Source organism: Procambarus clarkii, chromosome 84 (genome assembly GCF_040958095.1).
Source record: "Procambarus clarkii isolate CNS0578487 chromosome 84, FALCON_Pclarkii_2.0, whole genome shotgun sequence".
In the NCBI taxonomy this organism is placed as follows: Eukaryota; Metazoa; Arthropoda; class Malacostraca; order Decapoda; family Cambaridae; genus Procambarus; species Procambarus clarkii.
The window spans coordinates 17,916,133-17,934,680 of record NC_091233.1 but is presented as its reverse complement, the minus strand read 5'-3'; the positions used below and the strand labels follow the sequence as shown (position 1 = coordinate 17,934,680).

General features: G+C 27.9%; 1 long non-coding RNA gene across 4 annotated transcripts; it reads left to right on the top strand.

The window, feature by feature from the left end:
* Positions 1 to 393: 393 nt before the first annotated feature.
* Positions 394 to 7,890, top strand: LOC138358561 (uncharacterized). Of its 4 annotated transcripts, none has more exons than XR_011225468.1 (5): positions 394 to 879; positions 1,201 to 1,289; positions 2,363 to 2,583; positions 2,714 to 2,884; positions 5,019 to 7,890. It is a non-coding gene; the product is annotated as an uncharacterized lncRNA (long non-coding RNA). The 4 variants fall into 4 exon arrangements; XR_011225471.1 differs by having other exon boundaries at positions 2,363 to 2,588; XR_011225469.1 differs by having other exon boundaries at positions 394 to 884.
* The last annotated feature ends 10,658 nt before the right edge of the window (positions 7,891 to 18,548 follow it).

Here is an 18,548-nt window from a genome sequence, read left to right as displayed (position 1 = left end):
GTACTGGAGACTAGTACAATGTATAGTAGTGCAATGTATATTAGGCTACTTAAGTTTAATGTGCTATAATGTACTGTGTTGTTCTGTACTTACAGCTTGAATAAGTATTGTTAATATTTAATAATTATAATAGTACTTATTTAGTAATAATTAATGGAAAGTCATCAATTGTGAATGTAATGTAAAAGATTGTTTCACATACATTAGGTATATGTATGTTTCTCATACAATGGGTATACATATTTAAGTGTCAGTAAATAATGTGGATGAATTACTGGAGTATGCAATTAGGAGGAGCCGACCAATGAGAGTACAGCGTGCGAGAATGTGACGTCAAGTGAAAAATCGGAACGTGATTGGCTGTTGAGTCGACCTGCGCGGCGAGGAGCAACGGAACGTTATTTTGACCCTGGTATTCGCAAAGTACTGGTGTACAAGTTAGTGTTAGGGCGTGTTGTTACTCTGAGCTGGTACCCCGTTACCCTTTTGGGGTCGCTAGGGCTGACAGACCCCTAGCTTACACCGAATTTGTACACCGTCAAAACGCGAATACATAGGGTCGAAAAACATTAAAATCTGCCGTATATACCCTCTTGAGGGAGTATACGCAGATATTTTAGTCCTGAAATATTAAATGTTAATTACATACTGAATGAAAATTATTTTCAGGTGTATTGTTAGTGAATGAGGTAATGGTGGTAATATGATGCCTCGCATGAAATTGGCCTAGTGGTGATGTATGAATGTTGGAGACTAACGTTGTGATGTGAGCAGTGGTGGAGCGATGATGATTTACGTGAGAGCTCTGGCAGCCGAGCAGAAGCTGGTGGCAGATGGTTTGGTTAGGAAGATGTGCTACTGATAGCTGGATCATATGTGGTAAGGCAAGTAGTTGTTTATTAGTTATTTTGTTAGGCATTGTAATATTTTATTACGAAACCGTACTTAGTTATTGGAGGATCACATAGTTTTGTATGTAATGAGATTGAAGTGGTTAATAGTATCTGGCGCGGGGGGCGGCAACCCACAGATAAGAGCTGTCACACCAGTTGACTATTGAGGTTAGATGGGTTGAAGAGTTGCATTTGAAATGAGGTACATCCGAGAAAATAGTTTATGGTAAGAAGTTTGAAAGGTATGGTATACGGATGATTGCATGATTTATATTGGTAGGATGCAATAACTGTTGGCTTGTTGCAGGTAATACCGGATAGATTTGTGGGACCCCTTGGCTGTGGAAGAGCACAGCGAGACGCGTCAACTTAAGTGTTAGTGAAGAAGAGTTTGCAGTAAGTGTCTGAATGGTGTTTGGTCTAATTGTCGTAGATAGGTGGGTGGGGATAGGTTGTAAGTTCGGTAACGTTACTAGAGTAAAGGAGTGTTAATGTCTGGTTTGAATATCGTATTAGGGGGCCGAGAGTAGTTATGATAGTGAAATTGAATAGTGTTGAAGTTGAGAGGAAGGTAGTCTGGCAGGGGTTAATGTTGAGTTTGTGAAATGATAATGAATTATAAATTGAAAGCGTCCGTTTGTTTAAAAAGGAAAAGTTGTATTAAGTTTGTCAACGATGAGGTTAAAATGGTTAAGGTGTAAATATTTAGCGAGTGTTCCATGTTGCAGGGAGAAGTGGGTACAATAAGAAAGTATTGAGTAATAAGACTCGTAAACGGTAAATTGAATAGACAGGATGAGTAGGCAATATAAGATGGCATATAAAGAATTTTAAAGGCTCATAACGTCCTTTAAGTGTTGAATCGTACCTGACATAATAGTTTATTAACTACTTTACGACTTACGCTATACTTGCCCTAGTGCCAACAGTAAGGCAGTAGTGTATATTTAATCGTGACCCACTGTATAAGTACAATGTAAGAAAATGTACGTGATGAGGATAGGCCGTGGTGTAGGGTATTTAGTCGCAATTAGATGTTACATTTCTTTTTAAGACAAAGGGAGTAGATTTGCGGCATGGAATAGATAAGTGTCTTGTTGTTTTTGAATAGCGGAGTTGGCGGGTATTGTGAGGTTGACGGGTGGTTAAATACCCCATTGGCAGTTTTACCACTACTACAGCCCATATCGGGTATCATCGCGAGTGTTTTAATTGAAAACACTATAGCCTTAAAGTGTCATTTAGCATTTTTTGATGTAGACAAATTATTTTTGCTTGAGGATGCAGTTGGTTCTTGAAAGTGCTTAAGTCTAGTGAATAAGTGTCGATAGTGTTTGGGCTTAGAAATCGCGCGGGCCGTGTCTTTAAAATGTGTTGATAGTGCGGTTGGATAGCCAACAGCAATTTCCCCCTCCCGGCAATCATGGAATGGGCACTTTGGTACTTTAAAGGTAAAAAATCTATTACAGGTGGCGTATATAGCCTGTTGGATGCATAAGTGGACGAGCCTTGACTGTGTTGAAGAGAGAATTGGATAAGCACGTGGCAAGGATACCTGATGAAGCAGGCTGTGACTGATAGGTGAGGCTGCGAGGAGCCGCGTCCAAGAGCGTGGTTGACGAGTCCGGCAACCAGAAGGCTTGGTGGACGAGCGGGCCGGGGGAACGCTAAGGGCCGGAAGGACCTCAAGGTAAGGTATATATAAACGTCGATATTTTAGTCGTGACCCATAATGAGTACTAAAATATAAATATGAAGTATGTAGTGAAATGTCTTTTAGAAATTGCATGGTTATTATTGAATGTGGCAATTGTTTTAAGGTGACGGGTTTGGTGAAATGAGTAGAATGTGGAGGAGAGAAACGTTGTGATGGGACCAGTGTTGGACTGATTTGAGTCCGACCGGTGGGAGCCGAGCAGACGCTGGTGGGAGATGTGCGGGTTGAGGTAGATGTGCTACTTGAGTTTGACATGATAGAAGAAAATGTTAAGGCAAGTAGTTATTAAATACGTAGTTACGGCTGGTAATATTTGAATGGTAGCTTGGTTAAGTTGTAAATAGATGTTGAATCATGTAAAGTGAAATGTTGAGAACCATAGTAAATATTAGGTGTGGGTTCCCCCCCTCTGATGGTGTAAGAGGTCCAAAAGCCGTTGCATATGCAGGTTTGATGTAAGATTTTAAAAATGTGAATTGAAATGAGCAGTTACAATAAAATAGTTTACTGAAACAAAGTACACGTTGTCATTAAAGTTATGGTATAGGGATGAATGGTATTTGTAGCATAAAGTTTTGCCTTGTTTGAGGTAATATCGTGCCTATTGTCATGACCCCTGGGCTGTGTGGATGACCAGAGGGAGACGCTGGCAGTTCAGTTATCGTCAAGACTTGGTAGTGTGTGAGGTGTTTGGGTGACTTGTTGTGTTGATAGGTTTAAGGTATTTGCCGTTTACTACATAGTAAATGTGAGTGAAATATGTTGTTTGGGGTTTGATTTTCACGTTGAGGCGGCGGAGAGTAGTTAGGGTAAGTTAAATGTGACCGGAAATGAGTTTATATTGTGAGAAATGTATTAGTGAAGTGGAAATAGATGGTGTTTTAGTGTTGTATTTTTGTTGATATAACGTGATCGTTGACACAGTTAGGAAATGGTTTAATAATAGAACATGTCATTTAGTGAGTCATGTTTGAGTGAGAAATTGTTGCAATAAGACAAAGTAGGGATTAATAAAGTTACTGTGAAACTGAAAATAGGGGATGAGTCGTAATGTTAAGAGCGCGAAAAGCTCATAGTTGAAGGAGTTAGTGTTGAAGCGTAGGTTACATAGGTGTTAAATTAAGTAGTTTATGATTACTAACGTAGCCAGAAAGGCAAGTGTACCTGGCTTAAGGGAGTCGTGTATATTGAAGCGGCAGTCACTGTAGAGTTGTAGTTAATGAAATTGACTTTATGACGATAGGCAGTGTTTGACGTGATTGAGTTGGAAATAGGTTAAGTGAAACATTGTTCAATGATGGAGTAGATTTTGGGCATGCAATAATTGTGTGGGTTGTGGAATAACGGATTTGTTGTTGGATGGTGTTATGTTGATATTGTGGTTAAATAAAATTGGCAGTTGGAGCACTACTACAGTGGTGTTATTGGTCATGTCGAGTGGTTTTAATGAAAAGCAAGTAGCGTTAAAATGCGAGTCATTAAGGTGTGTAAAATGTACAGAAATGATAGTTTCGTAAAATCGTTAGGGTTGTATGGTTTCATTTAGGGCAAAAATGTGTGTTTTTGGAAAGTTCAGAGTAGTGAATAATTGTCGATAGGGTGAGAGTTTGGGCGTGTTGAAAATTGTTGATAGTGGTGTTGGGGACCGTCTAGTTTTCGAAGAGTGTTTGTGTATTAGAACTACTAATGTTGATAATGGAAATGTGTAGTATATGAATGTTAATAATGGTATAATGAAAATCGGCAGGTGAAAGGCTTGAGTAGCTTAGACGTGGATAACATCGTTTGTAGGTAGTTAAGGGAGAGAGGTGCAAGTGTTGAATGTAGAAGAAGTTGCAGTTTGTTGCATAGAAGGTACCAAAGAATGATGTATTGAGTTTGTTGTAGTGCAGAGTCGTTGATATAGAATGAATGTTGTGTGGGAATGTAATTGTTAATAGTATATAAAAAAGAAATAGACAGAAATTGAGGGGTGGGTGAAGTGCCGTAGAAGGCGGGTCGTTAGTGTGATCATAGAGGACAGTAGATGTGTGGTGAATGATTAGTAAGTAGTTGAAGTAGATGATTAATGAATACATAGTTGTAGGTAGTGGTGATAAGTAAATGAAATATGCATTGTAGGGAATATAAGTGATAGAAACGATAGGTAAATAATAAAATATATGTTGAATGAGAATGTTCTCTTTAAAAGTAAAATACTACAAAGTGTTATGATTTCTAAATGTTATAAAGAATTGTATAGTGAATAGATATGAATGATAAGTGATGTATTATAGTATATAGGTTGAAGAATGGTATATTAATAAATGGGAATAGTTAATTTAAATGTTTGGGGGGGTGTGTTAGTATGGTAAGATAGAAAGTTAGTGGTAAGTGTAATAATAATCTATACCCATATTATGTTCTAGATTTGCGAGAAGATGGTAATAATGGTGGTTGATTGGTAGAGGGACCGCAGGCCAGCGGAGTGTGACGTCGAACTGAAGGAGAGTGTGATGTGCAAGAAATAATATTGTTGAAGACAAGGATGATGCGACGCATATGAAGAGAAAGGCGTATATAATTGTGACCAAAAATAATCGAGTAATGAAGATGGATTGGAATCGAAACTGTTGTTTAAATATCATTTGTTACGTGTAAGGGGAAAGTGTTAAGGAGAGATGATAATGTAGTGATATTTTGGTATAATATTTAGTAGACTGTTTAATGAAGTTAAGTATTATATGTTGAAAGAGTGTGCACAATGTTTGTTTTGAAAGAAATGTTGGGTGAAGTTGTTGAAAATGTGTGAAGAGAATGTTATGGAAGGTGTATAGTAAATATGTTGTGGGAGTTAATAATTAGTGTATTAAATGACGTAAATGTATACATTATAAAATGAATGAATTGTTTGATGGTTATAATTGAATGTAAAGTAAAATAATAATAATTGATTAAGAACAGTGTTTAAATGACGTAATTATGAAAGTTGTAAAGAGACGAATGTTTTAGGTACTGAGAAGAAAAAGTAGCAGTTTTTGCTGTGTATGGAGATTGCCTATGTGGGGGGTTGTTTTTAGGCATTATGTGTGAGTGTGAAAGTCGAGATGGATGTTGTGGGTGTTAATTGTTGTTTTTACGTTGGTTATTGTTATGGAGGTTGTTTGATTAGTGTAGAGTTGTGTTGTTTGTATTTTATTATGTTGAGTTTGTATGTTTGATGTCATGTGAGTTTTGTTGACATTACGTCCAGGATGAAGTGTTTGAGCCGTTTGTGTGGTATTTAAGCAGGAGGGGTTGAGTTGATAGTGTGAAAATGTAGATTGAGGATATGTAGAATAGAAAATGATCATGTAAGAGGAATGTATGGTAATGTATATAAAGTAAAATAAATGTGAAATTAGGAATTTTATAGAATGTTAAAATAATTTGTAATGAAAGGCAGAAATGATAGTTGATTATAGGAAATTGATGTTGAAAAGTTAATGTTTTAAAGGTGTGTGTGTAAATTGCCAATGATGAGATTGAACTGATGTAAATGTGTATTATAGTTTTGAAATGTAATTATGACAGGTAGTGAAAGAGATTAATATGGAGGAATGATTTTAGGAGAAATATATGGACGTAGGTTATATGTTAATAGTAGTGTAAATATAGTAACTTTGATAATGTGTTTATATATGATAGGTATAGATATATATAAAAGCATAAATACATAGGTGAAAGTAAAACTATATATACCGAAATAGCATAAAAAGAAGGAAATATAGTAAAAATATGGAAGATGTATATTGATAGGAAAGGTATGCTATGGTAGGATGTCAATGTTTTGGATACATAGGGTGCGTGAAGGAAATGAAACGTAGTTTGTTGTAAGCGTGCTCTGCAGCCAACGTTGTTAGTGTGATAGTTAAGCCGGCGATGTTATTCAGGTATTATATTGATAATGGTCATATAAATATGCGGCCTTGCAGGCGTCGGCTTTATGGATACGTGTTACAAATACGGATCCGTAGCGTTCCTGGTGTCCATTTCACTTTGCCTCAGATCCCGAGATCTTAAAGCTGTGTTACTGGTGCTCGCAGATGCTCATTGACACTAAACTGATTCACGGCTCTTAAGGCAGTTTGTTAGGGTTACTATTGAGCTGTAACATGTTTCGGAGGGCAACATACACTGGAGATGACTGTAACGGACTCAGTTACCATCCTTATAATTTGTCAATCCGGACGCAAGCATGTTGGGCGTTAAGACGTGTTTATTATATTTGAAATATAGTTTGATTTGTATATTGATTTGATAATATATACATAGTGGTCATAAAAATCATTGTTTGGTTGTTTTATATTATTAATTTATTGGAATAGTTGGAAATGAATTATTGCTTGCTAGATCCTTCCCCCTGGAATAACTTGTGGGCTTGACTCAGATACGGTAACTGTTCCTCCCCCCCCCCCCCCCACCAACCTTTATTGAATTTTGTTTTTTTGTGTGTTTTTCCCGGTAAAGTTGTGGTCTGGTTGGTAGTTACCTTAGTTCGCTAGCGACTAGTTTCCTGGAAGATGGTTTTCTCTTCCTTTCCCCTCTAGTCACTCCTTTGCCCTGTGGCAGTGTTCCGTGTCAGAGTTCTCCCCACAGGGCATCAGCCTTGCTTTATCCATTAATGACACTTGCCGAGTTAGCTTCCGGAAATGTCCCCCTCGTCTTAGAAACTAATTTCAGCAGTACCCTTAAGGGGTAGGTTCGAGGAGAATATTATGTTTAAGCGTTAATGTGTTTAAATTGAGTGTGGTTGATGTACACTAATATAGTAGTATGTAAGAGTATATTAACGTGAATTGTTAAATTGGATTGTTGTATTTGTACCGAGTGAAATTGTGCGGCTTGAAGGGGTAGAAATTTCCTAAGGTACTAGTGAGTAGTTGACTATTATTTAGTGAAATTGTCTGAAATAACATACTTGAAGGTTAATAAATAACTTGACCCAACAGTATGTAAGTTTGTATAGTTATCAATAAGTAGTGTACCAGTTCAAATTGTTTTGATGTGTGATATCATTATGATACACTGTACCTCGGAGCTAGAAGAAATGTGGGGCAAGAGTTTAACATTTATATGCTGTGCCTACTATATTAAACAGGATTGTTGTATTGTGTATTTGTAGTCACTGAATGTGTGCGGCGCCACCCCCACCCCCCCCCCTTGAGGTTGTGCAAGTAGAGGGGGAGTAGAAATACCCTAAACTACTGTATTCCTTTGAGATACGTTTATTGAGAGAATAATAAATACAATTGAATTGAAGGTTGTTTTGTGTATATTTTTGTTAACAACCTGTTGTGTTATGTCTTAGTTTCCGGTGATATGTACGTATGTATATAGTGTATTATATATAAACGTGCTTTGATGGAAATTGAATGGTTTTCATTTTCCACAAACCTATCATTGAAGACGTTGATGAGGTTGTTTTCCGAAAAAGATACCTCCATTTGTAAACTCTAATAATAAACATTAAATATGATAGACAAAAAATCATTTTCAACACTATTTTAATATTAAACATTGAATAATACTCTTAATTTCATTCTTCATAGTAATAAGAAATATAGTTTGGAGGAATAATAATGAAGAATATTTAGGTATATTGAGTTATGAAGAATAATCGTCAATATTGAAGAATATTCTCCAATATTGAAGAATAATCTTCAATATTGGAGAATATTCTTCAATATTGGAGAATATTCTCCAATATTGAAGAATATTCTTCAATATTGGAGAATATTCTTCAATATTGGAGAATATTCTTCAATATTGGAGAATATTCTTCAATATTGAAGAATATTCTTCAATATTGGAGAATATTCTTCAATATTGAAGAATAATCTTCAATATTGAAGAATAATCTTCAATATTGGAGAATATTCTTCAATATTGAAGAATATTCTCCAATATTGAAGAATAATCTTCAATATTGGAGAATATTCTTCAATATTGGAGATTATTCTTCAATATTGGAGAATATTCTCCAATATTGAAGAATATTCTTCAATATTGGAGAATATTCTTCAATATTGGAGAATATTCTTCAATATTGAAGAATATTCTTCAATATTGGAGAATATTCTTCAATATTGAAGAATAATCTTCAATATTGAAGAATAATCTTCAATATTGGAGAATATTCTTCAATATTGAAGAATATTCTCCAATATTGAAGAATATTCTTCAATATTAATCTTCAATATTGAAGAATATTCTTCAATATTGAAGAATATTCTTCAATATTATTCTTCAATAATAATAATGAAGATTATTCTTCAATATTGAAGAATATTCTTCAATATTGAAGAATATTCTTCAATATTGAAGAATAATATTGAAGAATATTCTCCAATATTGAAGAATATTCTTCAATATTATGAAGAATAATATTGAAGAATATTCTTCAATATTGGAGAATATTCTTCAATATTGAAGAATATTCTTCAATATTGAAGAATATTCTTCAATATTATTATTATTGAAGAATAATATTGAAGAATATTCTTCAATATTGAAGAATATTCTTCAATATTGAAGAATAATATTGAAGAATATTCTTCAATATTGGAGAATATTCTTCAATATTGAAGAATATTCTCCAATATTGAAGATTATTCTTCATATATTTTTATTGAAGAATAATATTGAAGAATATTATTATTCAATATTGGAGAATATTCTTCAATATTGAAGAATATTCTTTAATATTGAAGAATATTCTTCAATATTGAAGAATATTCTCCAATATTATTATTCAATATTGGAGAATATTCTTCAATATTGGAGAATATTCTTCAATATTGAAGAATAATCTTCAATATTGAAGAATAATCTTCAATATTGGAGAATATTCTTCAATATTGAAGAATATTCTCCAATATTGAAGAATAATCTTCAATATTGGAGAATATTCTTCAATATTGGAGAATATTCTCCAATATTGAAGAATATTCTTCAATATTGGAGAATATTCTTCAATATTGGAGAATATTCTTCAATATTGGAGAATATTCTTCAATATTGAAGAATAATCTTCAATATTGAAGAATATTCTCCAATATTGAAGAATATTCTTCAATATTAATCTTCAATATTGAAGAATATTCTTCAATATTGAAGAATATTCTTCAATATTGAAGAATATTCTTCAATATTATTCTTCAATAATAATAATATTGAAGATTATTCTTCAATATTGAAGAATATTCGTCAATATTGAAGAATATTCTTCAATATTGAAGAATAATATTGAAGAATATTCTCCAATATTGAAGAATATTCTTCAATATTATGAAGAATAATATTGAAGAATATTCTTCAATATTGGAGAATATTCTTCAATATTATTCTTCAATATTGAAGAATAATATTGAAGAATATTCTTCAATATTATTATTATTGAAGAATAATATTGAAGAATATTCTTCAATATTGAAGAATATTCTTCAATATTGAAGAATAATATTGAAGAATATTCTTCAATATTGGAGAATATTCTTCAATATTGAAGAATATTCTCCAATATTGAAGATTATTCTTCATATATTTTTATTGAAGAATAATATTGAAGAATATTATTATTCAATATTGGAGAATATTCTTCAATATTGAAGAATATTCTTTAATATTGAAGAATATTCTTCAATATTGAAGAATATTCTCCAATATTATTATTCAATATTGGAGAATATTCTTCAATATTGGAGAATATTCTTCAATATTGGAGAATATTCTTCAATATTGGAGAATATTCTTCAATATTGAAGAATATTCTTCAATATTGAAGAATAATCTTCAATATTGGAGAATATTCTTCAATATTGAAGAATATTCTCCAATATTGAAGAATAATCTTCAATATTGGAGAATATTCTTCAATATTGGAGAATATTCTCCAATATTGAAGAATATTCTTCAATATTGGAGAATATTCTTCAATATTGGAGAATATTCTTCAATATTGAAGAATATTCTTCAATATTGGAGAATATTCTTCAATATTGAAGAATAATCTTCAATATTGAAGAATAATCTTCAATATTGGAGAATATTCTTCAATATTGAAGAATATTCTCCAATATTGAAGAATATTCTTCAATATTAATTCTTCAATATTGAAGAATATTCTTCAATATTGAAGAATATTCTTCAATATTATTCTTCAATAATAATAATGAAGATTATTCTTCAATATTGAAGAATATTCTTCAATATTGAAGAATATTCTTCAATATTGAAGAATAATATTGAAGAATATTCTCCAATATTGAAGAATATTCTTCAATATTATGAAGAATAATATTGAAGAATATTCTTCAATATTGGAGAATATTCTTCAATATTGAAGAATATTCTTCAATATTGAAGAATATTCTTCAATATTATTATTATTGAAGAATAATATTGAAGAATATTCTTCAATATTGAAGAATATTCTTCAATATTGAAGAATAATATTGAAGAATATTCTTCAATATTGGAGAATATTCTTCAATATTGAAGAATATTCTCCAATATTGAAGATTATTCTTCATATATTTTTATTGAAGAATAATATTGAAGAATATTAATATTCAATATTGGAGAATATTCTTCAATATTGAAGAATATTCTTTAATATTGAAGAATATTCTTCAATATTGAAGAATATTCTCCAATATTATTATTCAATATTGGAGAATATTCTTCAATATTGGAGAATATTCTTCAATATTGAAGAATAATCTTCAATATTGAAGAATAATCTTCAATATTGGAGAATATTCTTCAATATTGAAGAATATTCTCCAATATTGAAGAATAATCTTCAATATTGGAGAATATTCTTCAATATTGGAGAATATTCTCCAATATTGAAGAATATTCTTCAATATTGGAGAATATTCTTCAATATTGGAGAATATTCTTCAATATTGGAGAATATTCTTCAATATTGAAGAATAATCTTCAATATTGAAGAATATTCTCCAATATTGAAGAATATTCTTCAATATTAATCTTCAATATTGAAGAATATTCTTCAATATTGAAGAATATTCTTCAATATTGAAGAATATTCTTCAATATTATTCTTCAATAATAATAATATTGAAGATTATTCTTCAATATTGAAGAATATTCTTCAATATTGAAGAATATTCTTCAATATTGAAGAATAATATTGAAGAATATTCTCCAATATTGAAGAATATTCTTCAATATTATGAAGAATAATATTGAAGAATATTCTTTAATATTGGAGAATATTCTTCAATATTAAAGAATATTCTCCAATATTGAATAATAATATTGGTGAATTTTCTTCAATATTGAAGAATATTCTTCAATATTGAAGAATATTCTCCAATATTGAAGAATATTCTCCAATATTGAATAATAATATTGGTGAATATTCTTCAATATTGAAGAATATTCTTCAATATTGAAGAATATTCTCCAATATTGAAGAATATTCTCCAATATTGAAGAATATTCTCCAATATTGGAGAATATTCTTCAATATTGAAGAATATTCTCCAATATTGAATAATAATATTGGTGAATATTCTCCAATATTGAAGAATATTCTTCAATATTGAAGAATATTCTTGAAGAAAGTTCTTTAATATTGGAGAATATTCTTCAATATTGAAGATTATTCTTTAATAATGGAGAATATTCTTCAATATTGAAGAATATTCTTCAATATTGGAGAATATTCTTCAATATTGAAGAATATTCTTCAATATTGGAGAATATTCTTCAATATTGGAGAATATTCTTCAATATTGGAGAATATTCTTCAATATTGGAGAATATTCTTCAATATTGGAGAATATTCTTCAATATTGAAGAATATTCTTCAATATTGAAGAATATTCACCAATATTATTATTCAATATTGGAGAATATTCTTCAATATTGAAGAATATTCTTCAATATTTAAGAATATTGAAGAATATTCTTCAATATTGAAGAATATTCACCAATATTATTATTCAATATTGGAGAATATTATTCAATATTGCAGAATATTCTTCAATATTGGAGAATATTCTTCAATATTGGAGAATATTCTTCAATATTGGAGAATATTCTTCAATATTGAAGAATATTCTTCAATATTGAAGAATAATATTGAAAAATATTCTTCAATATTGAAGAATATTCTTCAATATTGAAGAATATTCTTCAATATTGAAGAATAAATATTGAATAATATTCTTCAATATTGAAGAATATTCTTCAATAATATTCTTCAATATTTAAGAATATTCTTCAATATTATTCTTCAATATTGAAGAATAATCTTCAATATTGACGAATATTCTTCAATATTGAAGAATAATATTCTTCAATATTGAAGAATAATCTTCAATATTGGAGAATATTCTTCAATATTGAAGAATATTCTTCAATATTGAAGAATAATATTCTTCAAAATTGAAGAATATTCTTCAATATTGAAGAATATTCTTCAATATTGGAGAATATTCTTTAATATTGGAGAATATTCTTTAATATTGAAGAATATTCTTTAATATTGGAGAATATTCGTCAATATTGAAGAATATTCTCCAATATTGAATAATAATATTGGAGAATATTCTTCAATATTGAAGAATATTCTCCAATATTGAATAATAATATTGGAGAATATTCTTCAATATTGAAGAATATTCTCCAATATTGAATAATAATATTGGAGAATATTCTTCAATATTGGAGAATAGTCTTCAATATTGAAGAATATTCTCCAATATTGAAGAATATTCTTCAATATTGAAGAATATTCTTCAATATTATTCTTCAATAATAATAATATTGAAGAATATTCTTCAATATTATTCTTCAATATTGAAGAATATTCTTCAATATTGGAGAATATTCTTCAATATTGAAGAATATTCTCCAATATTATTATTCAATATTGGAGAATATTCTTCAATATTGGAGAATATTCTTCAATATTGGAGAATATTCTTCAATATTGGAGAATATTCTTCAATATTGAAGAATATTCTTCAATATTGAAGAATAATCTTCAATATTGGAGAATATTCTTCAATATTGAAGAATATTCTCCAATATTGAAGAATATTCTTCAATATTATTCTTCAATATTGAAGAATATTCTTCAATATTGAAGAATATTCTTCAATATTATTCTTCAATAATAATAATATTGAAGAATTTTCTTCAATATTATTCTTCAATATTGAAGAATATTCTTCAATATTGAAGAATATTCTTCAATATTGAAGAATAATATTGAAGAATATTCTCCAATATTGAAGAATATTCTTCAATATTGAAGAATATTCTTTAATATTGGAGAATATTCTTCAATATTGGAGAATATTCTTTAATATTGAAGAATATTCTTCAATATTGAAGAATTTCCTTTAATATTGGAGAATATTCTTCAATATTAAAGAATATTCTCCAATATTGGAGAATATTCTTCAATATTGGAGAATATTCTTCAATATTATTATTATTGAAGATTAATAATCTTCAATAATAATAATATTGAAGAATATTCTCCAATATTGAAGAATATTCTCCAATATTGGAGAATATTCTTTAATATTGGAGAATATTCTTCAATATTGAAGAATATTCTCCAATATTAAAGGAAATTCTTCAATATTGAAGAATATTCTTCAATATTAAAGAATATTCTTCAATATTGGAGAATATTCTTCAATATTATTCTTCAATATTGAAGAATATTCTTCAATATTGAAGAATATTCTTCAATATTGAAGAATAATATTGAAGAAAATTCTTCAATATTATTATTATTGAAGAATAATATTGAAGAATATTCTTCAATATTGAAGAATATTCTTCAATATTGAAGAATAATATTGAAGAATATTCTTCAATATTGGAGAATATTCTTCAATATTGAAGAATATTCTCCAATATTGAAGATTATTCTTCAATATTGAAGAATATTCTTCAATATTGAAGAATATTCTCCAATATTGAAGAATATTCTCCAATATTGAAGAATATTCTCCAATATTGAAGAATATTCTCCAATATTGAATAATAATATTGGAGAATATTCTTCAATATTGAAGAATATTCTTCAATATTAAAGAATATTCTTCAATATTGAAGAATATTCTCCAATATTGAATAATAATATTCTTCAATATTATTCTTCAATAAAAATATATGAAGAATAATCTTCAATATTGGAGAATATTCTTCAATATTGAAGAATATTCTCCAATATTGAAGAATATTCTTCAATATTATTCTTCAATATTGAAGAATATTCTTCAATATTGAAGAATATTCTTCAATATTATTCTTCAATAATAATAATATTGAAGAATATTCTTCAATATTATTCTTCAATATTGAAGAATAATATTGAAGAATATTCTCCAATATTGAAGAATATTCTTCAATATTATTCTTCATAATATTGAAGAATATTCTTCAATATTGGAGAATATTCTTCAATATTATTCTTCAATATTGAAGAATATTCTTCAATATTGAAGAATATTCTTCAATATTGAAGAATAATCTTCAATATTATTATTATTGAAGAATAATATTGAAGAATATTCTTCAATATTGAAGAATATTCTTCAATATTGAAGAATATTCTTCAATATTGAAGATTAATATTGAAGAATATTCTTCAATATTGGAGAATATTCTTCAATATTGAAGATTATTCTTCAATATTGAAGAATATTCTCCAATATTGAAGAATATTCTCCAATATTGAAGAATATTCTTCAATATTGGAGAATATTCTCCAATATTGAAGAATATTCTCCAATATTGAAGATTATTCTTCAATATTGGAGAATATTCTTCAATATTGAAGAATATTCTCCAATATTGAAGATTATTCTTCAATATTGAAGATTATTCTTCAATATTGAAGAATATTCTCCAATATTGAAGAATATTCTCCAATATTGAATAATAATATTGGAGAATATTCTTCAATATTGAAGAATATTCTTCAATATTAAAGAATATTCTTCAATATTGAAGAATATTCTCCAATATTGAATAATAATATTCTTCAATATTATTCTTCAATAAAAATATATGAAGAATAATCTTCAATATTGGAGAATATTCTTCAATATTGAAGAATATTCTCCAATATTGAAGAATATTCTTCAATATTATTCTTCAATATTGAAGAATATTCTTCAATATTGAAGAATATTCTTCAATATTATTCTTCAATAATAATAATATTGAAGAATATTCTTCAATATTGAAGAATATTCTTCAATATTGAAGAATATTCTCCAATATTGAAGAATATTCTTCAATATTATTCTTCATAATATTGAAGAATATTCTTCAATATTGGAGAATATTCTTCAATATTATTCTTCAATATTGAAGAATATTCTTCAATATTGAAGAATATTCTTCAATATTGAAGAATAATCTTCATTATTATTATTGAAGAATAATATTGAAGAATATTCTTCAATATTGAAGAATATTCTTCAATATTGAAGATTAATATTGAAGAATATTCTTCAATATTGGAGAATATTCTTCAATATTGAAGAATATTCTCCAATATTGAAGATTATTCTTCAATATTGAAGATTATTCTTCAATATTGAAGAATATTCTCCAATATTGAAGAATATTCTTCAATATTGAAGAATATTCTCCAATATTGAAGAATATTCTCCAATATTGAAGAATATTCTTCAATATTGGAGAATATTCTCCAATATTGAAGAATATTCTCCAATATTGAAGATTATTCTTCAATATTGGAGAATATTCTTCAATATTGAAGAATATTCTCCAATATTGAAGATTATTCTTCAATATTGAAGAATATTCTTCAATATTGAAGAATATTCTCCAATATTGAAGAATATTCTCCAATATTGAAGAATATTCTCCAATATTGAAGAATATTCTCCAATATTGAATAATAATATTGGAGAATATTCTTCAATATTGAAGAATATTCTTCAATATTAAAGAATATTCTTCAATATTGAAGAATATTCTCCAATATTGAATAATAATATTCTTCAATATTATTCTTCAATAAAAATATATGAAGAATAATCTTCAATATTGGAGAATATTCTTCAATATTGAAGAATATTCTCCAATATTGAAGAATATTCTTCAATATTATTCTTCAATATTGAAGAATATTCTTCAATATTGAAGAATATTCTTCAATATTATTCTTCAATAATAATAATATTGAAGAATATTCTTCAATATTATTCTTCAATATTGAAGAATAATATTGAAGAATATTCTCCAATATTGAAGAATATTCTTCAATATTATTCTTCATAATATTGAAGAATATTCTTCAATATTGGAGAATATTCTTCAATATTATTCTTCAATATTGAAGAATATTCTTCAATATTGACGAATATTCTTCAATATTGAAGAATAATCTTCAATATTATTATTATTGAAGAATAATATTGAAGAATATTCTTCAATATTGAAGAATATTCTTCAATATTGAAGAATATTCTTCAATATTGAAGATTAATATTGAAGAATATTCTTCAATATTGGAGAATATTCTTCAATATTGAAGATTATTCTTCAATATTGAAGAATATTCTCCAATATTGAAGAATATTCTCCAATATTGAAGAATATTCTCCAATATTGAAGAATATTCTTCAATATTGGAGAATATTCTCCAATATTGAAGAATATTCTCCAATATTGAAGATTATTCTTCAATATTGGAGAATATTCTTCAATATTGAAGAATATTCTCCAATATTGAAGATTATTCTTCAATATTGAAGATTATTCTTCAATATTGAAGAATATTCTCCAATATTGAAGAATATTCTCCAATATTGAATAATAATATTGGAGAATATTCTTCAATATTGAAGAATATTCTTCAATATTAAAGAATATTCTTCAATATTGAAGAATATTCTCCAATATTGAATAATAATATTCTTCAATATTATTCTTCAATAAAAATATATGAAGAATAATCTTCAATATTGGAGAATATTCTTCAATATTGAAGAATATTCTCCAATATTGAAGAATATTCTTCAATATTATTCTTCAATATTGAAGAATATTCTTCAATATTGAAGAATATTCTTCAATATTATTCTTCAATAATAATAATATTGAAGAATATTCTTCAATATTGAAGAATATTCTTCAATATTGAAGAATATTCTCCAATATTGAAGAATATTCTTCAATATTATTCTTCATAATATTGAAGAATATTCTTCAATATTGGAGAATATTCTTCAATATTATTCTTCAATATTGAAGAATATTCTTCAATATTGAAGAATATTCTTCAATATTGAAGAATAATCTTCATTATTATTATTGAAGAATAATATTGAAGAATATTCTTCAATATTGAAGAATATTCTTCAATATTGAAGATTAATATTGAAGAATATTCTTCAATATTGGAGAATATTCTTCAATATTGAAGAATATTCTCCAATATTGAAGATTATTCTTCAATATTGAAGATTATTCTTCAATATTGAAGAATATTCTCCAATATTGAAGAATATTCTTCAATATTGAAGAATATTCTCCAATATTGAAGAATATTCTCCAATATTGAAGAATATTCTTCAATATTGGAGAATATTCTCCAATATTGAAGAATATTCTCCAATATTGAAGAATATTCTCCAATATTGAAGATTATTCTTCAATATTGGAGAATATTCTTCAATATTGAAGAATATTCTCCAATATTGAAGATTATTCTTCAATATTGAAGATTATTCTTCAATATTGAAGAATATTCTCCAATATTGAAGAATATTCTTCAATATTGAAGAATATTCTCCAATATTGAAGAATATTCTCCAATATTGAAGAATATTCTCCAATATTGAAGAATATTCTTCAATATTGGAGAATATTCTCCAATATTGAAG